The following is a 27,478-nucleotide window of genomic DNA, read 5'->3' as shown; positions in this document are numbered from 1 at the left end:
GAAAACAGCAACTGGAAGTCAAAATTCTGCCTGTAATACTGGCCAGTTAGCTGAGAGTAGATAAAAAACAAAATTCTGTTGTGCTGATTGGCAAGAGGAATTTAGCATTAAGTTGTTTTTCCAGTCAAGCTAGATAAAATCTCTGGCAATGGTTATATGATATGTGGTTTGGAACTTCTCTTAAAGGTAGCTAAGTTAAGTACAGTTTACAAAATACCTATTTAGTTGTGATAGATATCTCCAGTTCTGCCTTAAAAGCAAGCTAACAGCAGGGGAGATAAAGAATTCAGTTCCACATCATTAGGAGATACAGAATTTTTTTTCTGCCCTAAGCAAATATAGTCGCCATTGAACAAAACGTATCAGTTAAGCTTAAATCTGCTGCTTGACCAGTGTGTTCATGTACATTATCTATCAATATATGCTTTTCTTTTCATGTTGACAGGATAAATCTCATTGATTCATGTGGGCATTTGTGTTAGATGGAGAGTGTGGGTTAAAAAAGGACCCTGAAAATACATGTATTTTTTACTTATCTCTATATATGTATAATAGAAGAGATGCATTCCTACTGATCAACTGGATTGTACTGAACAATCTTGCACAGAGAAGCATATTGTCCTTTCTGTTGGGATAGACCAAGGCAGAATTTTGCACTGTGGAAGAAAAACAATGTACCTTCTTTTTGTTTATGATGTGCCTCCAATGGTACTGCATGTGCCAGAAAATTACTCTTTAAATAGCAGCCTTCTTCACCTTCCATACTTGGCATTGACATTGTTTTCTTTATGAGGTAAAGTGTAGAAAGATACAACACAGTCTTAGGGTGGCTTAACAAGAGAGTAGTGCCAGATTTAGACTTTGTTTATGACATAGTTCTTCTATGAATATGCAAGCAAAAATCAAAAGACTCTCCAGCTTGCAAAAAAGAATTCATTATGAAACCCCACAACAAACCTAATGAGAACTTTAACAATTCCTGATTCCAATATTATATTAGAGGGCAAAAGAGTAGCAGAGATGAATCAGTTGCGTTACTAATGTGTGAAATAATGGAGGCATCAGCTGCATTCATGACTATGGAGAACGTGAGATTATTTTGTAATATTTATGTAGGCATTTCAGGTCCTCCAGCTTTCTGCATGTTATTTATAAGGAGGCAGATGGGTTAAAAACTGGGAGTCAGAATATGGCTATTTGAAAGGGCCTTTCAGCTCCAGAAGTCTCTTCGCTAAAGATAATAGAAGTCTCAACCACCTAGACAGTAATTTTTAAAAATGAACCACTGTCTAGAGAAGAGAGAATTTGCCAGAGACAGCATTTTACTACTGCTGTTACAGACTTTGCTAAATTTGGCCTGGACATTTTGCCCCTGGCCATTCGGTAATTGAAATGACCAATAGAAGCTATGGCCATAGCTTTGAAAAAAGCTGTGTTGCCTACTTGTAATTCATTGCTGGTTGCTTAGCTTCCCTTAAAAGTCAACTCCTCATTTACAGTTGATATAAGTCTTTCTGTAAAGGCTGGAGAAAAGGTAATGTGACTTATGAACCTGCTTTTCAGGACACAGACAAAAGTTGTCTTCAGGATCTCACTGAATTGGTTGGTGCTGTTTTCCATCACGGGAAGCTACTACCCCAGAGCTCTGACAGAGGAAGGAGGTCATGTGAGTGCTTTTCAATCCATTTCAGACAAAACGAGCTGGGTTAGCTCATACTCACCTTCAACAGTTCATTAAGCTTTCCCAGCTCATTTTGCCTGCAATGCAAAGGAATGCATGCACAAACTCCTCCACAAGCAGAGATGGGAGGATGGCAACTTCTGGCAGAGGAAGGCGACATACCACTGGGGCAAGAGCCATTTTCCATTGTTTGCTCAGGAATGTTTTTCCATGAAATCAAAGTCAAAGCAGACAGAACACTACCTTTTATGCAAGGCAAGCTGAAATTTAGCCCAATGAGGCTACTTGTAAAGACTGACACTTTCTGAAGAATCTTTCACAAAAATCAAGAGTTAACTGACAACCATTTTAAACAAGATCATGGAAAAACTGTTAACTTTAAAACCAAAAAGGGAATGTTTAATTCAAACTTACTTGCAACTTAGTATATGGATATGAAAGCAGGAAATCTGCCAGGTTTACTGACCGATATCTTTGGAAGTAAATGCCTTAGAAAAAAGCTATGTATTTGATTACAGTAAGTCAAGTAATGTAAATAAATAACAAATCCCAAGATTCAATGAAAAAGTCAACAAAATCTCTGACATTCTTTAAAAAAATGCACAGAAATATCTGAGAACTACGGGTCTATCCACTGAATGCTTTCAAAGACTGAACTACAAGAAGGAAGAAAAACTCAGAAAGTGCTCTGGGTAGATAAAGTCAAGGAGTCCTGTGCATCCTTGACCACAGCTTAATAAACCAATGGTGTCTGATGGTACAACAGAGGCTTCTGAGTCTTTGAACAGAACTGTACAAGCATTTAATTTCAAAATCAGGTTGAAAAATATTTGTTATTTCATAAGAATCTTAAGTGTACAGTTTTGTCCAACAGGCCACTAAAGCCTGTATTTAACTTTTAACAGATGAATCATTCCATACCCTCATAGCTCAAGTGAATTAAGTGCTTTAGCCTTGAGATTTCAGGGCCTATAAGTCCAATTATGAAACATCCTCAGACCCAAATATAGTATTTGCTGTCACACATAATACTGCTTCCCCACATAATAGCTAGCGTGTGTGGAACCAGGTCATTAGCCAGACGTAACAGCTATGAACAATAAACCTAATGACAGTATGTAAAGGGCACTAATTTTAAGGTATAGTGATATGTAGTACACAAAGATCTTGCACATGTCATCTTTTTTTCAGTTGCAAATTTATCTCTTTTAATGTGAGAGAATGAAGTATGGAAAGCGATAAGGAAGGGAATATGACACTGGAAGCCTAACTGGTTTAGCTTAAAATGCAGCAGCGCCTACTGCTTTGTTGAAGGAATGTAACCTGCTGGTGACAGCAATCATGACTTGACAGAGGATCAATCACAAGAGTTACAAGTGCTTTGCCCTTTTTCTGATATGTGACAGTTTTGGAAAACAGCATCCTAGATAATCCCTTGTGGAACAACTTTTTAGATTATCTCTAGTGACCCTAGTTTTCCTACACAAACATAAATGTGCTTCATATTATTAGCCCCAGTTAGCATAATAGCCTTGGTAACAATGAGATGCAGAATAACTAAGGAGCTTTACTGTGCTTGGCAGTTACAAAAGGCACCTTGAACAAACAGAATAAAACAAAACCAAAAAATGTTTAAAGCTACCTGCAGCTGTGCTCTGCAACTCTAGTGGGAACAGTTTTACTGACTGTGAGGAGTTTGATTCAGTCCTTGCATTTCTTCTGCTTTCAACCAGTACAAATTTAATGAAATAGCCCGTTTAGTTTCCTTCCAAAATTCACACTTACATTAGTTTAAAATTGGAGTATGACAGCAATGAGCCACACTCTTTTTATTTGGCCGAGGTTCATCCTGTAACTACCTAAGTGGCTCCTGCATTAGCAAAATCTTCCGTGCCCAATGACTAGAAGAAGATTTGAAAGATTAGGACATAAAAAGTTTTGAAAGGATTTGCCAAGTTTGACATTTGCACCTCTGTAACTAGCAAAGGACAAAGTTTAGCCCTTAATATTATTTTATCCTGGCAGCATTTTAATATACCCTGGTTTGATTTTGCATCAACTCCTAACTCGTTAACAGTTTTAAATATGGTTGTGACTTACCACTGGGGTCACTGAACAATGTTAGTTAAACATCCAGAGTGCGATATTTGATTACAGTTAAGCTTTTCTGAAATCCAAGAGGAATCCATGAAGAAAATACTAGAGATGGAATTTTTAAAGACTCTATATGGCTACAGACTCATATAGCTTATTAACGTATGTTTTAAGAATATTGATTCCAAAGAAGAAATGCACCCACATAGAGAGACCCAAGATAAAGGCTAATGTGTAAATTGCTTTCAAAACCATAGTTACTGTAATTACATGGAGCATTTTACAAGCAACTAGGGACTGCTTTGGATAGATGACTGAAATTTAATCAGTATCTGGCACAGATTGCCTTTCTTTCACACCTCACATTTCTGAAGTACTATTCTAGGGAAACCTGCTAGAATTGAGAGCCTTTATTATCAGATTTGATCTCTATATACGGTTTCCAAAAGAGTGACTTTCCCAGATCTCACAGAAGATGTGATGCTGGGTCCTTTTTCTCAAGAGCGTGTCTTTCTTTTCATTTTTGGGTAAAATTCATTCAGTTGTCCAGGGTCAGGTGTGTAATCACATGGAATATTATGTATGAAATGCAAAAAAAATATTAGCTTGTTAATGCCATCACCTGAGACTATAAGATAAAGGAAGCATGCACAGGACTTTGTAGCCAGAGGACAGAAACGCTTGTGTTAAACCTTCTATAAAATACAACTTATTTCTTCTATAGGCTTTATTTTGTTATTTGTATTAGCTGTCAAGAAACTGTCAGTTAAGAAAAGGGTGCAAAAGGGAGCCCCAAATGATCTATGCCTTTTAAAGCAAGAAGGAAACAGAAAATAATTAGATATGGTAAATGTGAGAATCGATCTATCTGAAGAGTGTGCAGTTTACAAGCAAGAAATCAATCAGTTTACACCAAACAGATTAAAATCATGTATCATTATTTTTAATGGTTCAAGATGTAGAGGTCTGAAAGTCTAAATAGAATTATTGATGATTACTTTTATTAAAAACCTAAGTATTGGATGATATACAATGGCTGTTTCGATTGATTACTATATTATCTGCTTTGTAAAAAAATAATATCCTTGACTTGCTGCTTGTTGCTAAAATCCTCATTACTATGCCTAATATACCCTGTCCCTGGAGTTAGTTACAGCATTTCCATCTTTTGTACTGTAGTTTCCTTAAAGTTGGATTCTTAGAAATACTGGGACTATGCTGTGACATCTGAGTTCTGGAGATCAATTTATAGCTGTTAAAGATCATGAAGAATCGCCCATTAAAACAGTTACTATTTGACAAATAACAACATTTGTGTTTAGCCTGGATATTTATCAAGCATGCTGACAGCACACTTACTCCTGATGGCTGAATGAAGGTCTACATGAACAAACTTATTATGCCTGTTTTAAACCACCTGTCTTATTAAAAAAAACCCCAAACAAACAAAAACCCAGAAAACCCCACCCAAAGCAAAAACCAAACAACAACCCAACATGCAAACTGCACTTTTACATATATTGAAATTGCACCTCTGATTTGATAGCACTGGGAAATGCCTATGTCAAGGTGTCATAGCCACAGGCCATACCACCAACAAACAGTAAAAACTGATATAAGAAAACCAATTTTCTCCTTCTTGAGAAATGTTTACATATCATTTTATTCTAAGACTAGGCATCTGGTGAATTATACATATGCATATTGTATTTAGGCATACAAAAGCTCAAGCAGATCATGACTGCATTTCCTCAGATACTGAGATATGCTACTGAAGTCAATGGGAACACTGACCTCCTTAGCTTTTCAGAGGTTGGAAACCGATTCACAGAACACCTCATATTTAAAAAGCTCTAAATTAAAATTATCTTTGAACTATTTCTTAATTATCTGCTAGAAAAAACCCATTTTTTTAAAGCAAAACATTTTGACAAAATGAAAATGTTTCATTTTAATTTTGTGTTGTATAAGATTGTTATCAAAACCACGTAAGCAAAAATAATTTCTATTTAAAGGTTTGTTCTGAAAGCACCATCACTTTACCAATTTCCCTCCTCGTTTTGTTTCCAAAGAAAACATTGGTTAAATTGACACCATTTTGTGGAATTTATCAGCACTGCCGGAATTGCATTCCATGAAAGAAGATGGTTTCATCAAAGCTGTCCCAAGCAGCTTAGTTATCGAAACCACGGGGGAAAAAAGCAAGCTTTACATAGGTCCTAGTTACAAAGAGTATACTGTTCGCTAGTAAGGGATCAGCATAACTAAAACAAAGAGGTATGGATAAGACAAAAGTTTCTAAGAAAGCTTTGTGGCTTATCATTCTACTTAATTTCTCTGAGAATTATCTAAGAGTTGTTAAACTTTGTGGATTTTGGTTCAAATTAAACACAGTATATGACTATTTCATTTCCTTTTACTGTTCAAAACACTGCAGATATAGCATTTATTTTAACAGCAAATTATGAATTTGGGTCCTGTATTTTATTTTATATCTATATCTATATCTATCTCTCTCTCTATATATATGTATTCTGCATGCAGTATCTACTCTGGTTCTTCAAAATCCAAGGAACTTATTTCAAAAAAGAATGAATAATAGGAATACTATTTTCTTCCATTAATAATTATATTGTGTTTTTAGAGCATTTAGTTTTCAAAGTTATATACAAATATTAACCAAACAATCATCACAACATTCTTGTGTGTCAGATTTTATACATAAAGAAATGAGAAAAAAAGAAGAAATACGAAATACAGTGCCTAGCACTTTAGTCCTATAACTAGGGTTTCAAGCTACTAAAGTAATGCAAATAACAATAATGGTATGGGAGCTACCTTTCAAGTTTGAGTGTCTAACTGGCTTGATTTTCATAGGTTTAGACTTCTGAGCACTCACAACTCGCTTTGAAGTCGATTGAAAATGTGAGTGTCAGCACACATTAAAATCAGACCACTAATTTAGATGCTTAAACATGAAATTTAAATTCACAACCTTAAGTCTGGAAAAATCCACCTGGGTGACTTTTCCAAAGGTACCTTAAAAACTAGTGCCGAAACTAGGAGATTCTTCATTTCCAACACCTTGTCTTCACAAAGATTCCAGCACAGACACCATGGGCTAAACAAATCACTTACAAAATTATAGATCTATGCAGCTAAAGTGAGTTGGTGTGGGCAGGGACTATTGCACACTATCATCATTCAAAGATTTGTATGAGATACTGCAAGAAAAAAAGAAACATCCCTTCCTGCCAGGGCAGCCTAGTTGCTGATACAACACTGTTTCAGAGAGAGGACTGCGAAGGAGTCTGGTCATTTTGCATAAACTTCTCCTCTTACCCACTTGAATATTACCTCCTACCATGTTACAGAGAAAGCCCTCACAAAACTGGCTGGAACTGCTGTGTTACTGCCTACAAAACTCCTATGGTTTAGCTTTCTTTACACTTCTAAGAAGTTATGCACCAGATTGCCCTGTCCAGTCTTCTAAGGTCACTTCCTCAGCTTCAGTGGAGCATGAGGAATTTTTCTTTCTGTGTACATAAGACTCAATTGTGGTTGTTACTGTGCAGATATTGAGAGAAGAGAGACTATGAAGAGCATCTTCCTCATCATCTGACAGTCACAGGAGATGGTCACTGTACAGAAAGGGTGTTCCTTGATCTGTATGACTTCCTAGCTTTAATGAGGTGGCCAAAGTTCCCTTTTATGTTATGTCTGCAGCAAGACCCAAGAAGTAACGACTTGGACACACTATGACTCCTTAAAATTGAAATAAGGATCAGAGCTGGTGAATTCTACCAGTCAAAAGAAGTTAGTTTGTAGTGTGAATTGTCAGGCACCGAGAACCTAACATGTCATGCATATATCATGTATATTAATTCAGGCTCATTCTAGCTTGGTCCTGTGGTCTGAATGCCCATGACTGGTCAAATCCCATCAGTGGCACTGCTACAAAACACATCCTCTAGCTTAGTGATATTCAGAAGGAGAAGGGCTATTTTTGGATGTGGACCAGTGCTCAGTGCTTTGGAAGGACAAGGAGATTTCCTTCAAGAGCGCACTCCTAATTTATCTGCAGCCTCCTGGAGGTACACCCTCCATGCACTCCTGTGTTGGTTCTGTAGCTTGGTACTTCCAAGATCAGCACACGTTAGTAATTTGCCTACAGTGGAACTCCGCAAGGTGGGCACTACTCAAACAACTCGAGCCTATAAACCTATGAAGCAGAGGCAAGGTAGAAGCTGGGAATTACAGTAAGCTAACCCTGGTAATTACAAAAAGTTGTCCGGTCCTTTTAAGGATCAGGAAAAGATATTACAATCTCACTTGCTAAAGCCCCATCTGAAAGTCCTGCTCATACCCAACTGACCTTGAAAGAATGAAATAATGCACTAATGTTATAGAAGTACTAAAACTGCATAAAATCCACACAGTAAATAAGGAAGGTTTACCATGGTTCTGTGTATTTTCCTTCCATTACATTTTGTGAGAGAATGAGGCATATGAACATCAGAAAATAGTCATCTTAAATTGTGATGCTTGCAGCTTTAATTACAAGCAACCCCAAGTCTATATGTGTACAGAAGAGAGATCACCTACATGTTATTTGCAAACCATTGGGTGTAAGTTTATAGTGGTAACAGGCAAGTCTAATTTTCTTTCATACTTAGGATTTAATATGTACAGAATGCTGCCCAATGGAAAAAAAAATGAACAAGTAGTAACTTGATATTTATTCTACACAGACGTGAAGAAAGCTTAAAGAAATACACAATGTCTGAAACATTGACATGTATAACTATTTTAATTGTAATGTTGATTTTCTAATAGACTTCTCTGCTATGGTACAGGTTGAAATAGTTGCAACACTTTCCAGCCAAAAAAATCCCAACCCAAAACCAACCCCCAAACTCAAAAAACACCACAAAAAAACCCCTCACCCACAACTGTTTGGAAAAGCTTATGGTGGAATCATAAAAATTGCACCGAGCTTGTACAGTCTGAAGAGGATAATACAGTATTACCATTTTGTATAAATGATGCTGTCTTTCCTAGTTCAAATTATTTTGTAAATATGGACTCCTTCTGTTTCTGATATTTTTCATCTATCCTGGAGAATATTACTGAAGGATCCTCAGATATTTTCAAGCACAGAGATCCACAGCCCTGCCATTTTGACTGCAGGCAGTGACCAGGAATATGGTGTAATGAACAGGGCAGTAGCAGAAATCTTTTTAGACCTCCTGGCAAATCCATGTCTGCAGGAACAGAAACATTCCTGCAATGTAAGCGCTGTTGATATATTTCCTTTTTTGCAGATAGAAGTGGAGGCATAGCCAATGTAAGTGGTTTACCCAAGAATACGTGGAAAGTTTGTGGCAGAACGAATACATGGAGTGCAAGTTTATCCTTGCTCTTAGTTCACGCTCACTTGCATCTATATCTCCTGACACTAGACCCTGAAAGCCTGACTCATCACAGATTCTTTGGTATGCATATGTTAGTCTATATGAAACATACAGGCCATTATTTTATATTATCTATTTTTACAGTGAATAATTTTCATTTCATTGATATGTATATTCATATCAAATGTGTTTGGTGCTTCAGTTCCTATTTTAACACAAGAATTGTCATTTGTGTTGCATTTTAAGCCAAATTAAATTATAAAAATACTCAGTTGTGTAACTATCAACAGCAGAGTATTTCCTATAACGAAGACAAACAACGAGTACATTGGAAAAAAAATTGTGAATCTCATTTCTGATCCTAATGAAGCCAGTAACCCATTATACCAAGGTTAATTTGTTGACTCATGGTTTCCACTTATCCAATGATATACTGAATCGTATGAACAAACCTCTACATCTAATCAGGTTTTTTTATTGAATCCTGACCTTTTATACACCTTCTTCTTGATTATGAATGACAGTGACCTTTACCTAATTTAAAACACACATACCAATGCAAAAATATGCAAAGTACACATGTAAATTCTGAATTAAGATGAAGATGTGCATAATCTTCTGGGGAGAAATTGCTTTAGAGAGAGATGTTTATATTAGGGCCAATTGAGGGTATGTGGGGAGAAAAAGTGAATTAGCCAGAACTCAGATGGGTTTGGAGGAACAGCTGCAGAGATACTGAAGTCTGTTTAGATTGTCTCAGCTTCCATTTAGAATCCTGAAATGTCAATATAAATATCAATTTTTATTATGCTATTCAGCATTTTACGACATTCATGAAATGATCAAAATGCAATAAAGTCCGATAAAATACCTCTTCACCTAAAATTTGGCAAACTGTACCTCTGTATTCCATTTATGTTTCACTCAAAATACATAATATTCATTTTGTATAACACAAAAGCTGGGCCAAATTCACAACGTTATAAAAGCTGGCTGGTTCACTTTGCTGTTTATCTCATTTAAAGAGGGATGGTATAAGCATCATCTGGAGATGGTGTTTTTAGTTCATGATATAATTAGGAACTGTTGTAAATGCTGAAAAATAAATAAACAAATATCAGAGGAGTGACTCCTGGGGAGAAAGAACTCCATAACTTTTCTTTTGCTTTTTTCTGTTCACTGCTAATGGGTCTGCACTGAAATTACTGAAGATGAACCCAGCAATGGGCACAGTCTGAACTGCTGTGTAATCCTGTAATCCACTCTCTTTTCACGAGTCATTCCTTCCTCTGAGTTGCTGTGAACCTAAGTTGTAGATCAGTGGCTTTGCTCTAGCCTCTCTCTTTAAAAAATATAAAAATAATCAAAAGTAAATTAAAAAAAAAAATATATATATACAGAAAAATTGCAAAACTCGGGGTAAAGACTGTCAAAGCAAAAATCTAACAAACACATTCCTCTGAGAGACTCCAACCAAACAGTACCTGGCATCAGCATGTACTTTGATGATTAACAACAGGGGGTTGTCAGACTGCTATTTCTGAAATAAACAGATTTATCCTGACAGATAATCAGCAGTTTGCACTACCAAATACATGTTATCATCCACTACTGACATCATTACATTAAAAGCACACTTAGTATAATCTTTTGTAGGAAATTAAACTGTTTTTATGATACACATTTGGTGGATTTTTTGGGGGGATAAAGGGAAGCACAGGGGAGAGACTAGAACGCTAAAGAAAAGATACATGCCAAACAAGACAGGGAAGATCCCCAGAAGTGCCATGCTGTGTTTCGTTTTTCACAATGTATTAATGTAATTACTAAATAAATTAAAACCAAATGTTCTGACTGTAAACCATGTCTTGTACTTTTAAGCAGCCTTTCATAATGTCCTTTGCTGTCTCTCATATTACCTCAATAGTCTTCTGGGTCTGTCTGTCTGCCCATCCTGCCTGCTCCACACTAGCCAAATAACACACATTTGTAAAACACTTCTGATCTTGCCATTGACAGACATATTTTTGAGACTGGTTGGTGGCCTTTGGGAGACCAATGATATTGAGCATCGCCTGCATAATTTTCTGGCAAGCTCAACATTTACCTTTAACTTTCAGGCATCTCTCTGTGGACCTCCTGCCCATGAAAAAGGAGACACCAGGTTATGCATAACTCACTGGACAGGAAGTGCAGAAGCTACTGGAACTATGGAAAAGTTTGGTGCAGACCACTTCCATGACCTGCAGGAAATGTGGCACAAGGTCACTTACACATGAGGTCCCTGTGGGACCACCCTTCTGAGCAGCCTGCTCACTCAGCCGCCTGTTTCTGCTGTGATCAAGCACACATGAACAATGAAGTGATAGAAAGAAAAATGTAATATACTTCCCCTATCTCCTCCAAGTGAACCATTCTCGTCTCAGTTGTAAAGGTGATGGGAATTATATATCCTCGGGTTCCCTGGAGCAAATTTTGAAATTTCTTTCCTTTTTTAAATTTCAGGTTGTCATTTAACATTATACTGTTACTGTTCTGTGAAGTCACCTAACTCAGCTAGTGCAAAGACCAGGTAACAAAAATTGCATGGGGGCTCTTAAAGGAATTTAGCAGGTATTTCATTCTCTTCCTCAGAGTGCAGTTTCTAAGCCATAGACTATTCTGTAGGGACAAATCAGATATCAAAGTCCTGGCTCCAGTGGCCTGTTGTGACTAGCTTTAATTTCTCCAGAGACAGAACCTGCATCCCTCTTTCAGTCCTTTGTCTCACATGGGATGCATTTTGTCTCTTCTGCCTTCCTCCTTCATAACTTGGTAGGAAGAGAAGTAAGAAACAGTGGTTAGTTACTGAGGGATTTTCATCCATCCATACTCATGCATTTTCACATAACATTCCCCCCTAAGGTTAAAAAACCCCCTAAGTCTTCCCAACCAAACTGGCAGAATTAAAACAATGGGAGGGATAAAGTCCCTTACATGACAAATGTAACCTTTAAATAAAGAAGTGGCAGCATCACACAGGCTTTAAATACACCTTAATTCCTATAAACCCTTTGTCTTTTATAAAATCTAATACTTGAGAAATGCATATGTATTGGTTAAGCATCTCTTACCCTTCTTTTCCCCTTTATTCCTCTCCCTGACATTCCAGTTGCAGTTGTTAAAACTAATGCAGAATTTGGCCACTGTTCTTTTGCCTCAAGTAGGCTGGACAAAACCTCAGCATCTGATACTCTGATGTGGAATGGAGAAATAAATGATAATCTAACCAAGTGATTTCAGTGGTTTATTTTATTTTTATCTCTAGAAGTGTTGAATTTCTACTGATCCACATTCTACATATTTCTTGTACTTACTGATGTTTGAGGTTGCTTAGACTTTTATTTGTATTGGATATTTTGTGTCCAAAGGTCAAATGAGCATTGCTTTTGAGTCAGATGCCTACTGGCTGCATTTCTAATAGTTAATCTTTTCACACTGAGAGAAAGAAAAAAGTGGGAGACAGTTCAAGCTATCCCAAATAAACAGACAGAAGTAAAGCAACAATTACTTTTCCTGTGTGGACTGCTCTTGCTCATTTCTCTGCAAGAGATAACACTCCCTGACATAACGTCAGATAACCATGTTCAATGTTTCAGAGACTTGCCATTTAAAGATTCATTTCCACTCCACTTATTTTCCTTTTATCTGCCCCTTTTTTGGTGCATTTCAGCTGTGAAACTTTTCATGTAGACTCCCCAGAACAGGTACTGGGGATAGAGGAAACAAAAGGGTCCAGTTTGACTTAAAACACCTCTAGAAATTATAAAGGGAGTACAATAAGACAGAAAAATGAAAGGTTCTCATGAGAATAGTTGTTTGCATAAAATTCTCAGCTGTTACTAAAGCTTCAGTGCAGTTCCTGGGGAAGATGAATATATAAAGCCTCAGGTTAATTTCAGTCATTACCAAGCATTTTACATCTGCTGAAGAAATCCAAACATATAAAAGGATGTCAATCTAAACCTTTAGACCAAAATAAATAAATAAATAAATAAATAATTATGTAGATAAATAAATAAATAAATGGCCACTTCAAAGGCTGTCAGTAGGCAAGTTACGGATCTGATTCAGCTTTTAACCCCTAGAGGTATAAGCATGTTTTATCTGCAAAAGAAATGCAATGTCTGTAGTCTGCAATGTTACATTTTAATAATCTACATTACAAGGCAATGATAAAAAAGGAGAATAAGATATAACTGTGTACATAATTTGATGAGAAGCTGTGGGAGACATATTCTTTCTATGCAATTACAGAAAATACTAATGACAAATCATTGACAGAGGACTTTGTTGACAATTAGATTTCCTGTTCATAGCTGTACATTTTCTCAAAGGCTTTACCACTTACTTTCTAGGATTCCCAAATTTTCTTCCTTCTCTAAAGTATTTTTAAGGTGTAGTTCAGCAAATGTACCTGCTTAGAGCTGAGAACAACTAAGGCCTTTAAGAAGTCGGATGGAACTTATTAACAATCTCTATAGCATCTTTTTAAGATGATAATTTATCTTTTTAAGTGTCTTCTGTAAAATCAGCAGAAAAGAGCCTGATGGGGGTAAGAGCCCTGCATTATATAGAGCCACAAGGTTTACTGCATCCTATAGATTCTGCTGCAAGGCACACTACAGCAAAGTATCAGGTAACTTATTTTGAAGAGATGTTTGACTGAGTTACTATAGCAATGGCAAGTTTGCAGAGGCAGAGGAAGAAACCACACCAGCAGAAAAAAGGAACTGGCCCTTAAAAGACACCGACAATCTTGTTTAAAAAATTGTATAGCATAAACTAGCCTGAAATGAAATGCAAAAGTTAGCTCCTTTGAGACTTTACTGAAACTATATTCAGAGGTCTCAATATTATCAATACCTGATTTCTTCTGTTTTATTTCAGTGTGTCAAGGATTTAAACAGAGTTACATCAGGTAAACCTGGTGAACCTACAAGGAGAATTGTGTACATAATTTGGAAGTAACTGTATGGAATGCTACTGGTGACTCACTAAGGAGCACTTTTGCCTCTGTAAGACATTGGTCATTGGGTAAAAGGTAGAAAGGAAGCAGGAAATAACTGTCTGCTGCAACAATATGTTAATCAACTTACAAAAAAATCTTCCTTGGAAAGGTCTTTTTCTCCCTTTTTCATATCTCCAGTGGTGAGTCATCTAATCGCATCTCTGTATATTGCTAAACTCCACAGGGATCACCTTTACTTCCCAACTTTATCCTGACCAGTGATTCAGTCAGACAAAAGATCCTTAATGTCTTTCCTTAAGTTCAGCTGTTTTCTCTAAAATCCATTCCCCACCTCTTTTACAAAATGAAAGAAGTCTTTTTGAGAAATGCTTTCTCTCCACCTTCTTTTTTTTTTTTTTCCTCTCCTTTCGTTTCTCTGGAGGAGGAAGGATGCCTGCACCAACTCTGTCTTTACTATAAATCAAAATTGCTTTTTGTAGAGCAAGTTGCTGGGAATAATATACTTCTTTTTCCCTGTATAAAAAGTATTCTAAAATTTAAAACTCATAGATCAAACATACATGCTTTTTCTTCCTAAGTAACATTAATTTACTCAAAAAACTCTGCACTTGAAAGAGTTAATAAAAATTCTAATTACAGGATAAGAAAGAAAGGTCAGACTCCACTTACATCATTCTGAAGGGCTTTTATTACACACTGCTATAAAACATATTTCTTTTTTCAGTTGCCATCCTCACAGGGTAACCTGCATACCAATAGGATCTCCAAAATGCCATGAAGCAAAAGATATTTATCTGCTAAATTCTACGTACAGTATCCTAACAAATGCCAGAGAAAGAAAGATTGCCCTCTGCACAGTAATACTTGTGTAGATGTCTTCTTTATGCTAACGATGACAAGGTTCTCTAGGTTTGTACTGTATTCCAAAATCAGAATGCATTTTTTTCAAAAAGCAGACTGTATATCAAAGAAAAAGATGCACATTTTAGGCACTGAAATACTTAATATAGTGAGCAAGTACACTTTCCTGAAGCATGCTAACTAAAAATATCTAAACCAGAAAGGTAAAATTGATAATGTATGCCTCAAGTGTTCTTTTAGAAATGAGACAGGATATGTTTTGGAGCATCTAAGCCTCTCTCTCTGTCCCGGCTGGTCAACTAGATTTTCATTTTAAACTCTGTCTAAACCTTCACAGAACTGTTATTTGTTTAACTTGAATGCGTTAGATAGTAAGTCTATACAAAAGCAGAGTGGCTCCAAGTCCAATAATTGTAATGTCTTAACTCTAGCTGTGCAAGACAACAAACAAGAACTTTACTGTGGGACAACGGTAAGTCAGAATAATTCTAATTTTTTCAATATATTAGTCTTCATACTTGTTATTTGTGATTTAACACATCCAAAGTTGTTTTTATAGTTAATCATTTGCATCCCTAAATTCTGACAACAAATTCAAAGAAATATACATATAAATGTGAGATTTACTGTCTGCTTTCATAAAACCAGTGTGTGCTGTCAGAAACATTAGTTCAATATTTCATGTGATGTATGCTCAGAGTTAGTATATAACCAATGAAGAAGTGCCTTACTTCCCTTTTCTTAAGGAATTTTTTGAGAATCATATTCACATAGTTGTTTCTGAGTTGCACTTTGTTTGCAGAGCAAGCACTGCCTGTCCAACCTTTCTAAACAAAAAAATATTAACAGAAAACTGTGAGGGTTCCATTTCACCACTTCTGCTGGCAATTCTATTAACTATATGTTTATCTTGTGGTCTGAATTTATGGCAGGCCCATTTGCAGCGAGGCCTGGAGTTTTCTTGTTTACAACACTGCAAAGTAAAAGGTGACCTTTTTATTTTTGTTTAAAACCTTTCAACAGTTTGTTCTGCTCCAAAGATAGCACCTTAATAAAGTTTGAGGCCAGCAAACTCTCTTGATACTGTTTTCCTTTGGGGGGGTACAGAGCACTGCATTAACTTACATAGACATTAGAAATCATTTTTAAGAGAAAATACAAGCTTGGCTGAAGATTACATTTGCAGATTAGAAAGCTGCTGTGCTAAGACCCTACCTGCCATTGTGAAAAGGAAAACCGTTGTGGGGGTGGGAGGGGGGGAGGATATTATACATTGCTGGGAAAATAAACAGTAAAACAGCCATTTAAAACAGTTGCACCTATACACACACAAGTAACAAACGCATCAGGCACCTGGCGCAGTTCGCAGTTCTATTAGGACCTAATTCTCACAACAATATGCATCGTTATAGTGGGATCTGATAATGAGCAAAAACTGGAGGCATTACATGTCTTTAGAAGAATCAGACTTCCTACCTTTTTAAGACTGATAGAAGGTAAGTCCCCCTCTAAAGAAAGTTGTAAGTAAAACCAGGCAGCAGTTGCAGTAAATTGAGTCCTTTCAGTCACTGTATACATGCAGCAGTTCTGCAATAAGGGAAAAATATAATGGGAGGAGCAGCTGTGAACGAGTGACCTCCTGAAGCTGAGTTCTCTTTGTGAATCAAGCACTGGGAGCCAGTGCCTCTGATTTGCATGGATTATCTCCACTTGAACAGATACATTTAAATTAACTGGCACAGTGGCACAGGGATATAAAAAAAAAAAAAAGAGAAAAAAAAAAAGAGTGAGTGAGTGAAGGAGAGACAGGAGCGGAGGAGAACGAGGAAGGAGAGAGGAGATGGGGCGCTCGGCTGGGTACGCTGGTTCAGGCAGAGCCGTGTCTCGGAAGAGCTACAGCTCCCTCTTCATGTCACAGTTGTAAGATGAGGAAAGCTGTCATGGTCGAGTTAAAAACAGATTCCACCCCCCACCCCCACCCCCCCTCCGGCTCCCTCCAGCTTCTGATGGTCCATTTGATCAGATTTCTATAAACACTTAATAACTCAGTCTGTCATGCAGCTAGGGTTTTATACTGCAACCCTGAAATGATTCTAAATCTGGTAAACCCCGCTAAATGATTTTAAACATGGAAATATTTTGAACAGAGTAACTTGTACAAATGGAGATGGGATATTTCCAAGTGTGCCTTGACAGATTTATTATAAATGAGTGTGCAGGTGTCTTTAAAATAGTTAAGGGAAGGCAGCATTCAAAGCACTTCTGTGCAGGAGGACCACTAACAGGATGATGGTGTGTGCTCCAGCCAGTATTTTCAACATTATCTAAAATCTATCAAGACAAAAGAGAGACAAAAAATTTGCATTCAACCACTTCAGAATTTCTCCCTTATTACCATAAATACCACAAACATTACCTGTTGCACATTCCTGATTTGATTTAAATGCAGTACTTAAGCTGATTAGAAAAGTATGAGTGTGTGTTCAACCCTCTTGAACCTGCATCCAATTCAAGAGGAACCTGAACTAAACTTTGTTTCTTTTGTTTAAAGAACTCCAAAGAAGTTATTTTCACACCATGGTATAGAATTTTGTGAACCTCTACATCGATTCACGTGCTCAGAAAATAGACCACAAGTCATGAAAAGAAAGTAGAATGGCTGCTCATATGTCCTTTCATCACTGACTGAAAACAGGAACGGATGCAATTAACATTCTTTGAGAATTAGTATTTGGTGAGATTTGGTGGGACAAAATGTCCTATATTAGCAGGTAAAACAGTTGAACTTTGTCTTTTAGGAAGCATGTATTACTGTAAATCACTGCTTGTTCAGACATCAGTAGAATGAGACTGTCTACGAAGACAATCAGGGCTAAATTCTGTCTCTGGCCATCTGCAGATCAAGCTGAGTCCAACATAAGTCTGTTGTGTTCATGTTCCTGATCCACATTTTTGGGGTAAAGCCCTAAGAGTTCTCTTTGTAGGATCCCAACATTTACTTGTAACATAGATTCCAGAATGATGCCTCTGTCTGAACAGAATATATGGGAAGTACTATACTTAATCTAGTCATGAGAAATCGCTTCTTGGAAATAATCACATTTACAGTAAAATTTGCTGCAGATAAATGATCACATAGATGTTAGACAAAGTGTTGGCAAATATATTTGGATTTTCTAAATGTTATGTGACATAATTATTGGTGTCTGCCTGAGTCCCATAAAATGCATACTCTGAGAAATGTTCTTGGTTCACTGGAGAAGGTTTGGGAGTTTGCTTATTTTATTACGAGAGGGGGAGGATCCTTCAACTAGGCTCTATATATCTGAATATTTACCCAAATAAAATTTAACCTTACTGAAATCACATTTGTTGCAGTGTGTTCTCCGGAACTTCCCAACCCTGTTCTTTGGTCGTATCTTACCTGTATGTTGGACCCCAAATTTTATTTCTTATTTTCTCATTTGTTCTTTTCCTAGTGACCACTCACCAGGTAATAGTAGATGAATTTGATTCCCCCTGGGCACTCAGAACTTGAGCCTCAGTATCAAAGCTGTATATGACAGCTGTGGAAAGCAGCCTCCTGGTTGATAGATGGCTTTGAAAAAGATGGACTGCGAACCAAATTTTCTTCTATTACTCTGCCTCTGTGATACAGTCCTCAGTCCTGCAGTATGCCAAGTTGATAATGGCATAACTATGCAGTCCCACCAACCCATATGTCACCGCAGCAGGGAAACCCAGAAAAAGAAAGAAATATTCAGCAACTAGAGGGCTTTTCACTTTAAAGGTATAGGTAAGAGGAAATGACTATTGAAGGAACCGAGTCAGCCATGGAAGGTACGAGACAAGTTGCAGGGACAATGTGAACTGGATGCAGAAGCTGTGGGATGTATCATATTCTCTGGAAAGATATGTATGCCTGAAGTGTCATCTGCTAAAGTTCATGAAGAGAAGACCTTACTAGAGATGTGCCTGGAGGCAATGTTGAAGGAAGATGTGGATTTGAGGAAATGGTGTAAGAAAAAGCAAGCTGAATGGGCAACTGGGGATTTACAGACACTTGTTGAGTGAGAGGTCATATAAGAGATAGCTCAGAGGAGACTGGTGAGTTGCAGGGGGAAGCCTGCAACAAAAAGAACAAGCAGAACAGTCTGGGAAACAAAGGAAAGCTAAAGAATATGCTTGCCATCTGGGAGACTGAAAAAGTACAACAGACAAAACCAAAACAGAAGGTAGAAAGTGGAAAAGTTAGTTCCAGCAAAAATTGGAGACTAGGATCCAAAGAAGAGTGAGAATGGTAGAAAAGTTTATGAGGAGGGAAGAATAAAAGGCAGGATCATCTGTGAATAGAAGGTAAAATGAACTAAGAGAAAAAAGTAACGTCTACATGAACTGGGAGCCTGAGTTAAAGAATAACAACTAAGTTGTCACTAGATAAATTCCACAGAACAGGATGTGAGGTCATTTCCCAAGAAGGAGGATGTGGGATGTGGGTGGGAAAGAAAAAAAGGATTCTGCTAGGAATAGGGAAGATTATTTTTTTTCAATGTAATTTTCTTCACAGTGGGAAAATGATGCTATGGAATTCCCATGGGAATAAATCAAAGCTTTTTACACTAAATAACTTCATTTTAGGTAGGGAAAAAATGCCTAAAAGGTGAAGACTCATGGGAATAGTATCTGGCTGAATATCCATGGAAAAAATTGAGACTGAGATCCACATTGTTAAAAAAAGAATCTTAAGAAATACAAGGAAACCTTGGCAGAGATTCAAGTCATCTTCATGCCTTCTTACTGCACACAAGAGGAAGAAAATCTAGTCAATGAAAATTGGGCTATGGTTGAGGAAATACCAGTGGATGATCAGGGAAAAGAAAGCAAAATTATATCTTGGAACCACAGTATTGAAGTGTACTAGCTACTCAGGAAAGTTGTGAAGAAAGCATAAGTAACCTTGCACCATTGCCTTCTAATAATCTGATGGATTAAAAAGAAGTAAGAAAGGACAGCATTCATCAAATGGAACGTTTGGGCCAAATTAATGCATATGTTTACCAAGCAGTCAACAGCCAGTAGAAGATGAAACTATTACTGTCATTGTTCTAATAAGCACGGGAAAACTGGTCCAAATGCTGATCATGAGTTAAGCTCATTTAAATGAAATGGAACAATCAGTAAAAATAAGACTTCATAGCTCAAAGGGCAAATTTTGATAACCTAAAAGGTCTTGTTAGTGATATTAAATAGACTGATCTATTCAAGACATTGAATGTGGAAGAGCCTTGGAATTACTTTAAATCAAAGGTGCTAAAGCTATGTGGAATGTGTAGCTGATAGTGGGGAGAGAATGTGTGGGAAAGTGGTGAAGCTATGCTGTGCAAAGGAAGAACTCCTTCAAGAAGAGTCTTAGAGATATGTAGGGTACAGGAGGAAACAAAAAAGACATATCAGCAGAGACAGATGGGTTTCAGAGGTAAAATTATAAGAAAAAGCAAAAATTGTCAACAAACTGAACCGCAATTAGAAAGGGATATTGCAACAAATAGAAAAACAGTCTTCACGTAGGTAAAATGAGACCAGATAAAATATGGGATCTCAATACACAGGGGAGGTGATGGAAATAAAGTAAATATATCTACAATCAAAAACTGACTACATTGTGTATGTTTTCAGTAATATTGACCAGAAAGGAAACAGGATAAATAATGGGGAAGAAGTAATGATGATAGAAATTACCAAACTGGAAGCAAAGATAAAAGCACAGTGCACTCAGGCCAGGGAGAGGTATCAAATGAACTCTATTCCACAATTCTCATAAGAAAGGGAGCATGAAACCCCAAACCTCATAGGAAGTAGCTCAGACATGATACTGGCTGACTGGAGAATAGCAAATGTATTACCCATTTCTAAAATGGAGACCTACGTGGCTACAAACCCATTAGTTTGACCTTGGTTGCTTTAGAAGATATTTTGAAGGAAAAAATAATTGAAGACAGGGAGGTAAATGGAAAATGGGATAACATACAAAAAGGATTTACTAAAGCTAGATCATGCCAAGTGAATTTGTTATCTCTCTTTAATAAGATAACTGATTTTCTAGACAAAGGATTTGTGATACATCTTATCTATATCTGTGCTGCATATGATACAGCATCACATAGGAAACAGGGGATTAGGAGAAGAGTTGTAAAGTGGATAAGAGATTGTCTAATGGATAGATGGCAACAGGTGGTATTGAAAGCAGCAGCACCAAACTGCAGGAAGTTTACTAGCAGGAATCCTCAAAATTCAGTCTTGGGATCAATCTTCTTTTAAGATCTGGACATAAAGAGAAGAAGTATGAAATCTATAGTTTCCACTAAGCTAGGAAACAAAGTAATTACAAAAAAGGATCACTGTTTTTTTCTTATTACATAAAATACATATACCTAAATATTTTATACACACACATAAAATATGTTATTATATTTTTCTATAATAGAAAAAGAAATATTCATGCCATCCACAGGCTTGAGAGTGTGGTCATATTTGAAATTCTGTACATATCTTTGTCACTTGGAGTCAAGAAAATACGCTAAATCCGGAATAACTATAGGGAGGTGCAACTGCCATGGTTGGCAGGCTGGAGAGCCACCACTCAGGGAGGAGAACTTTTCTGGCTAAGCAAAAAGCTGAAAGGGGGTATGGCTGATGCCTATAAACATATTTATTAAACACCAGGCTGGAAAACAGCCATATAAAGCTATAGGACAAGGCTGACAAATGGAAAAGCAGCTTATGCTTGGATAAGAAATGCAGAGATGATTCCAGCCATCAGAAAAGTGATTTTTTCCCAGGCTCTCAATAGCTGTAGTGGGGGTAAAAAATAAAGTAAAATAAATTAAAAACATTCTAATGGATAATGATTCTTTTATTAAAGAAGTAATTTCACCTGGTTGTCTATGCAATTAGAAGACTAAACTCAAGAGATTCTATGCCTTTTGTTCACAGTTTCTATAATATATTCCATTGAACTTGGTGACCTGTCATGTGTCTTGTCCCTCCCCCCTTTTTAGTGTCAGTCAGTATCTTTGGTGTTTCTGAAGAATCCAGCAGCTTCAATGGTGTATCTGTCATGCTTTAGAATATGCTGTTCATAGATGCACTACGCATTATTCCCACTTCTACCCTTCATTTTGAAATATGTCTGATAAGGAAAGATTATGCCATAGATATAACAATTATTTTAGCATCCTGTACAGAATCTGTTAAGCCCTCTATCCAAAATAACTAAGAATAAGAAAAGCAACATTGAAAGGAACAAGATAATCTAGCGGGAAAAGACAAGAGTACAGTTTACCAGGAAAATATTACTGAAGCAAAAGGAATGAGAAAAGCATATTACTGTTTAGCATGGCTGAGATCACAGAGAAAGTCAGGCAGAGTCAGAGTGAAGGATGTAGAAAAGATTAGAGAAAAATGGACAAAGAAATTCAAAAACAATTTTTAACTTTACAAGAGGCTTGATTTTGATTCATTTATAAAAGAGGTCCCTTTGATTTATTTAAATCCACGTGAGCATCCTTGCTCAGCAATTGTACAACCTGTTAACAATTCTCTGTTGATTAGACAATGGAAAAGCAGAAAAGAACCAATCATGGTTATAACAGCAGAAAAGCCAAATACATTCTAGTAACTGGCTATCCTGGATAGGAGAGTCCAGCAGATAAAACTCAGCACCTACAAAGTCAGATGAATATGCAAAAGCATGAATGTGATTGCTGTTGGTGCTATTTTTGTTTATTCCCATTTCCAATAGGGGCAGATGTGAACATCAACAATAACTGAACACATTCAGATAAAATAAGAGCTCCTGGATTTCTCATAACTTATTATAAATGCCTATACAAACTGTAACTAAACCCCAAATATCCAAAATAATCAATATCAGAAGGTTCTACCTGAAGTGCTTCTTGCAGAGCATGAGCTGATTAAGTCCAGAAAGAAGAGCCTATGGTCTGTTTTCCTAAGGAGAAAAGCAGAAGAAACCAGAGCCTTGGTGACTCTCTAAATGAAACCTTTGAAGGAGGCTGAGCCAGTCAGAGATTTTCTGGCTGAAGAAGAAATTGCATTGAGAAAAGCTGCTTTGTTAAACTGGAGAACTTTTGACAAAGTGTCATAGATTCCAAGGAAGGCTCTAAGGAAACCTTTGATCCCTTGTAGGTCTTTTTGTGGAGGTGAAGAAATATGATGCAGTGATGGTGCGGCTAGCTGCAAGTTTTGCACCCTGTTTTCCCTGTCTCAGGTCTGTAGCTATGGGCAATATATTCACTGTTCTGCTTCAGAAAAACTTACTGATAATCGCAAAGACGTTGATGACAATGTAATTTTCAGTGAGAAGCTATAGTGCTGGGAAACCATATATATATATATAAAAAAGATCCTTCTTTTCATTTCAACAAACAAACAAGCAAACAGTCCTCTTTTAATCTTGTGAGGCAGATACCCTGCTTCCAATCACCTGCAAAAAGTCCGAAGGGCCTATTCTGTAGCGGCCTTTATCACAAAGTCTGTAGGTCCAGGACAAAGCTAGAAAAGAATCCTACAACTATACCTGCCATTTCCAAAGGTTTTTCTTTATTGACCCCAACTTGTACCAAAAATCTTCATAAAAGACAAAAGTAATCACCTCAGAAAGAACCTGTCTGAACAGCAACCAGTTTTCAGGTTTCAGCCTTGGAGACAGCTCAAGTCCAACCCGCCAGGGAGATATTAGGTCACACACGTGGAATTCGCTGCCAAACTAAACCACTCAGATTAGCAGATCCCAACAAAAAATTTAATTTAAAAAATTGTTCCACAGACTCTTCACAAGATGTGCAATCTATGAAAAAAGGAAAGTTGGTTAATTGGTAAATTCCTATATGACTTTAATTCTTCTGTCTGCTTGCAGATTTTTTTCTTAATTTGGGGAGAATTTCTGAAATAGTTTAATAATTTGCATTAAAAAAATGGAAAAATAGATCCTCTGAATAGTTTAAGGTTTACCTGTGATGTCTGTGGGTGATCAGGTTGCTAGTTCAGCCTTTCAAACCCCACTTAAAGAAATGGTAGAAAATGCATTTTAAATGTATTTAGTAACGGAAAAGAAAGGAATAAAATAGAACATTCCAGAGAACATTGAAACTATTACAGATATTCTACTTGTAATGACAGCTTTTCCACACTATGTACAAAGCGTAAGGTGCCTGTTAGGCCAAAATGGGCAGATAATCTTTATAGAAGGGTGAAATTTAAATCCAGATTCTAAGACTGTATAGTGTAATGAGCAATAGACAGGCTATGCATTTAATTCCATTAAGTGAAATGTATTTCATTAACAAAAGTGTTAGTAAAATTAAAACTCGCACTAAAGGAATGTGAAAACTATCAGTGGCAGCTGAAAAGCTGCCACAATATGGCACATATTGCAGAACAACTCAGGCTGATATGGGATTAAATACATATGAAATGAATAATAAAAAAACCCAACAAACCCTGACAAAACTGTAGCAAAATTTGAATGCTAATTTATGGCACCTACTGAAAGAAGCAGGACAGCAGATCATCTGCATATAAATGGCCTCAACACATTTCTCAGTGCCAGTCTGTTATCCTGCTCAAAAGGAAACAACACATTTTTTAACTAGACTAAGGCAAGAAATGGTCAAACAGGAGACTCATTTAGTTTGTTTGGTTAAAGAACAGAAGTAATAGTATTAACAGTATCAACATTAAGAAATGATTGAAAAGAGGGTATGGAAGAGGGAGGGCAAGAAAAGAAAGGAAAGCAGAAGAAATACAACAAAATAAGATAATATACCTCCATATGAAAGACAGAATGCCTTCATGGATACCCTGTTCTGCATAATTATGCTACCTGACCCTCTGAATGTAGAATAAAAAACAGTTTTATTTCTTGTGAGGCTCTGAGCATCAAAAAGGACTCTGAGGAACACCACACTGGGAAACAAAAGCTACCACAAATACCAGGTGACAGAATAAGGTATAATATCACAGACTTCCAAATGCCTTAAACACTCCAGCCATAAACACCATATTACAGAGGTAAAAATGGCAATATGGGAAAGTTTATTCTATTATTAGTTGTATTCTTACCCACTTCCCAATGACTTTTTGAAAGCAAATTGAAAACAAATATTATGAAATCTATGGAAAATAAACATGCTTATTTCCACCTCAGAGGGCTAGCTATTCCTTGCAACAACTATGTTACATTTCTAAAGTGCCTGAAGTTTTGCTCTTTTAAATATGTAAGTGAAAACCTATATGTATATAAATGAGTTCAGCAAGAAAGTATAAAAAAAAACCCGGCATGTGCATTAATGAATGATAAATAAAAAATCTAAGACATTCAATTTGTTTAATGTGGGATTCTGTTTTACCAAGATTAGCACAAATTTCAGAAACCCTGTATTTTAGAAGTGTTATCTACTAGTATTCAAGATTATGTATCAGAATTCACAGTGAGTTCTTTAAGACTGCAGTCATCACATCCGATTACATTGCTTGATATTACAGTATGCTATTCGGTACAGCTTTATCACATCTTTTTTTTTTTTGAATGACCAACTGAAACAAATCACATCTTTTAAACTCCATGAAAAAAAGGGATTTGTGAGTATTCCTGGAAGTGTAGCTGTATTTTCAAAGCAACTTGGGGCTCCTTCCACTTGTGTCTTATGAATATAATGTCGTCAAACAAGACAACAGAGTTAGGCTATTGTTATTATAAAAGATCAAGTGCCTCTTCTCTTTGTAAATACAGCATTAGTGTTTCTGCCTTTAATTGCTGGAACAGGTCAAGGAGTCAGCTGGATAGCTGATGGCTCCCTTGCACACTTTTTGAGTGGCACTGAAATCTAAATCATTCTCCCTGAGTCTTTGCCTCCTTACCTGTGTCAGAGCTTCCCCCACATGTTTGTTCACCTGTATGCCCTTTTAACTCTCCTCCCTGCTCCAGCTCCTGTGCCTGGGACCCTCTCCCCAGAGCCCCAGGTCCTCTCACAGAGGCTGCTCCCTGCCCTGTCTGGATCTGCAATGCAGGACTGCATAATGACTTCACCGTTTTCTGATCTTTGTCTTTGCAATTGGAAAAAGAGTTCTGTTAACATGACAGATAGGCATTTCCAGTGACTGATTCATTTGAAGACTTTCGGTATTTTCCTGGCATTAGTTCACACTGTTTCTTTTCCTGTTTGATCCCTCCCAGCAGCCTCGGCTGGTTTCAGTCCATGCAGTGCAACGGAAGATTAGTAGAGTGAACGCAATGATGTTTCTACCAACATCATATAGCAATCTCCTCTTTTCTCCCCAATTACCAATGCAGTATTTTAGTATATGAAATGTTCATTTTACAAGTACTATTTTGAAATTTGTGATTTAATTTCAGGAACAATATAATAATAAAGTATATTAACTAACACTCAGCTGAGAATGTTCCCATTTCATACCTTGATTCCTGAAAGGTTTAGGCTATTCTTTAGTTTCCTATTCTCTATTTCTAGTAAATTCAGTGTAACTGTACACAGTACATAAAATTAAACAGTTATTTATTTCATGGGATTAAGGCCAAAGATCTGAATAAAAAAATATATTTTTAAAGACTAGGAATTTTAGGTTGCTTGCTAATCCTGGAGCATATCAATAAAACCAAGCATTAAATACTTAATTTAAATACAGAACTAGAAGCCTCATCTTTCTATCTCTCTCTATATTCAAAAGGGAGACAGTGAGAGTGCCATTCCTTCAAAGAGCAATCCAGGTCACCTAACGTGGGCAGAACCCCCAACCTCCCATTTTACATTTAGACCCAGGTTCCACCTGTGAATCAGCAACAGCAGGTTTCTAGAGGAGATGGATTAATTAAATGGATCTATGGTCTTTTATTCCAGGTGAGTACTGGGAGCAGTGCTGGGATCGCAGTGTCAAAGGTGAACACAGTTATTTTGAGATCTTTTTCACAAGCAGCTAATAGATGTTGATACCCTTTTAACAGTTACAGTTAGTGGCAATTTGGTGTCTATGCTGTCATTGTTTTGAGAATCTCATCCAGGGAGTTCTGAATGGAAAATCTAGCTACTTTTTTTAATATATATTTTGACCAGGGACTGCGGTTTCCTATGTTATTTTTATTACTTTCTCTCACTTCTTGTTTTAGCAATCAAAATCTTTTTCTCTCTTTCAAAAGTGAATGAAAATAGTTTAGGCAGGCACGAAGTTTAGCACCTGGGTGAATTAAATCTTTCAATTCTCTGACTGCCTTCAGGAAGCTCTTATTCATTTAGTGTGATTTGCATACTACCAAACTGTGTTCCCTGTAAGTCTTGAAGCTGATTTGAAACAGAGGGCTGATGGGCAAAAATCAACGGAATT

At 36.9% G+C, this 27,478-nt stretch overlaps 1 protein-coding gene across 1 annotated transcript in view; it reads right to left on the bottom strand.

Annotated features, from left to right (window-relative positions):
* The window catches only part of ADGRL2 (adhesion G protein-coupled receptor L2), a 404,716-nt gene extending 379,605 nt beyond the window's left edge, over positions 1 to 25,111 (bottom strand). The window contains exon 1 of the mRNA XM_080406960.1: positions 16,538 to 25,111. The gene's annotated coding sequence lies outside the window, so the exon portion shown is untranslated. The remainder of the gene's footprint in view (positions 1 to 16,537) is intronic.
* Positions 25,112 to 27,478: the final 2,367 nt, after the last annotated feature.

Source organism: Falco punctatus (genome assembly GCF_963210335.1).
Source record: "Falco punctatus genome assembly, chromosome: 11".
NCBI classification, from domain to species: Eukaryota; Metazoa; Chordata; class Aves; order Falconiformes; family Falconidae; genus Falco; species Falco punctatus.
Note: the sequence above shows the minus strand (reverse complement) of the source record. Positions and strands in the feature narration are given on the sequence as shown.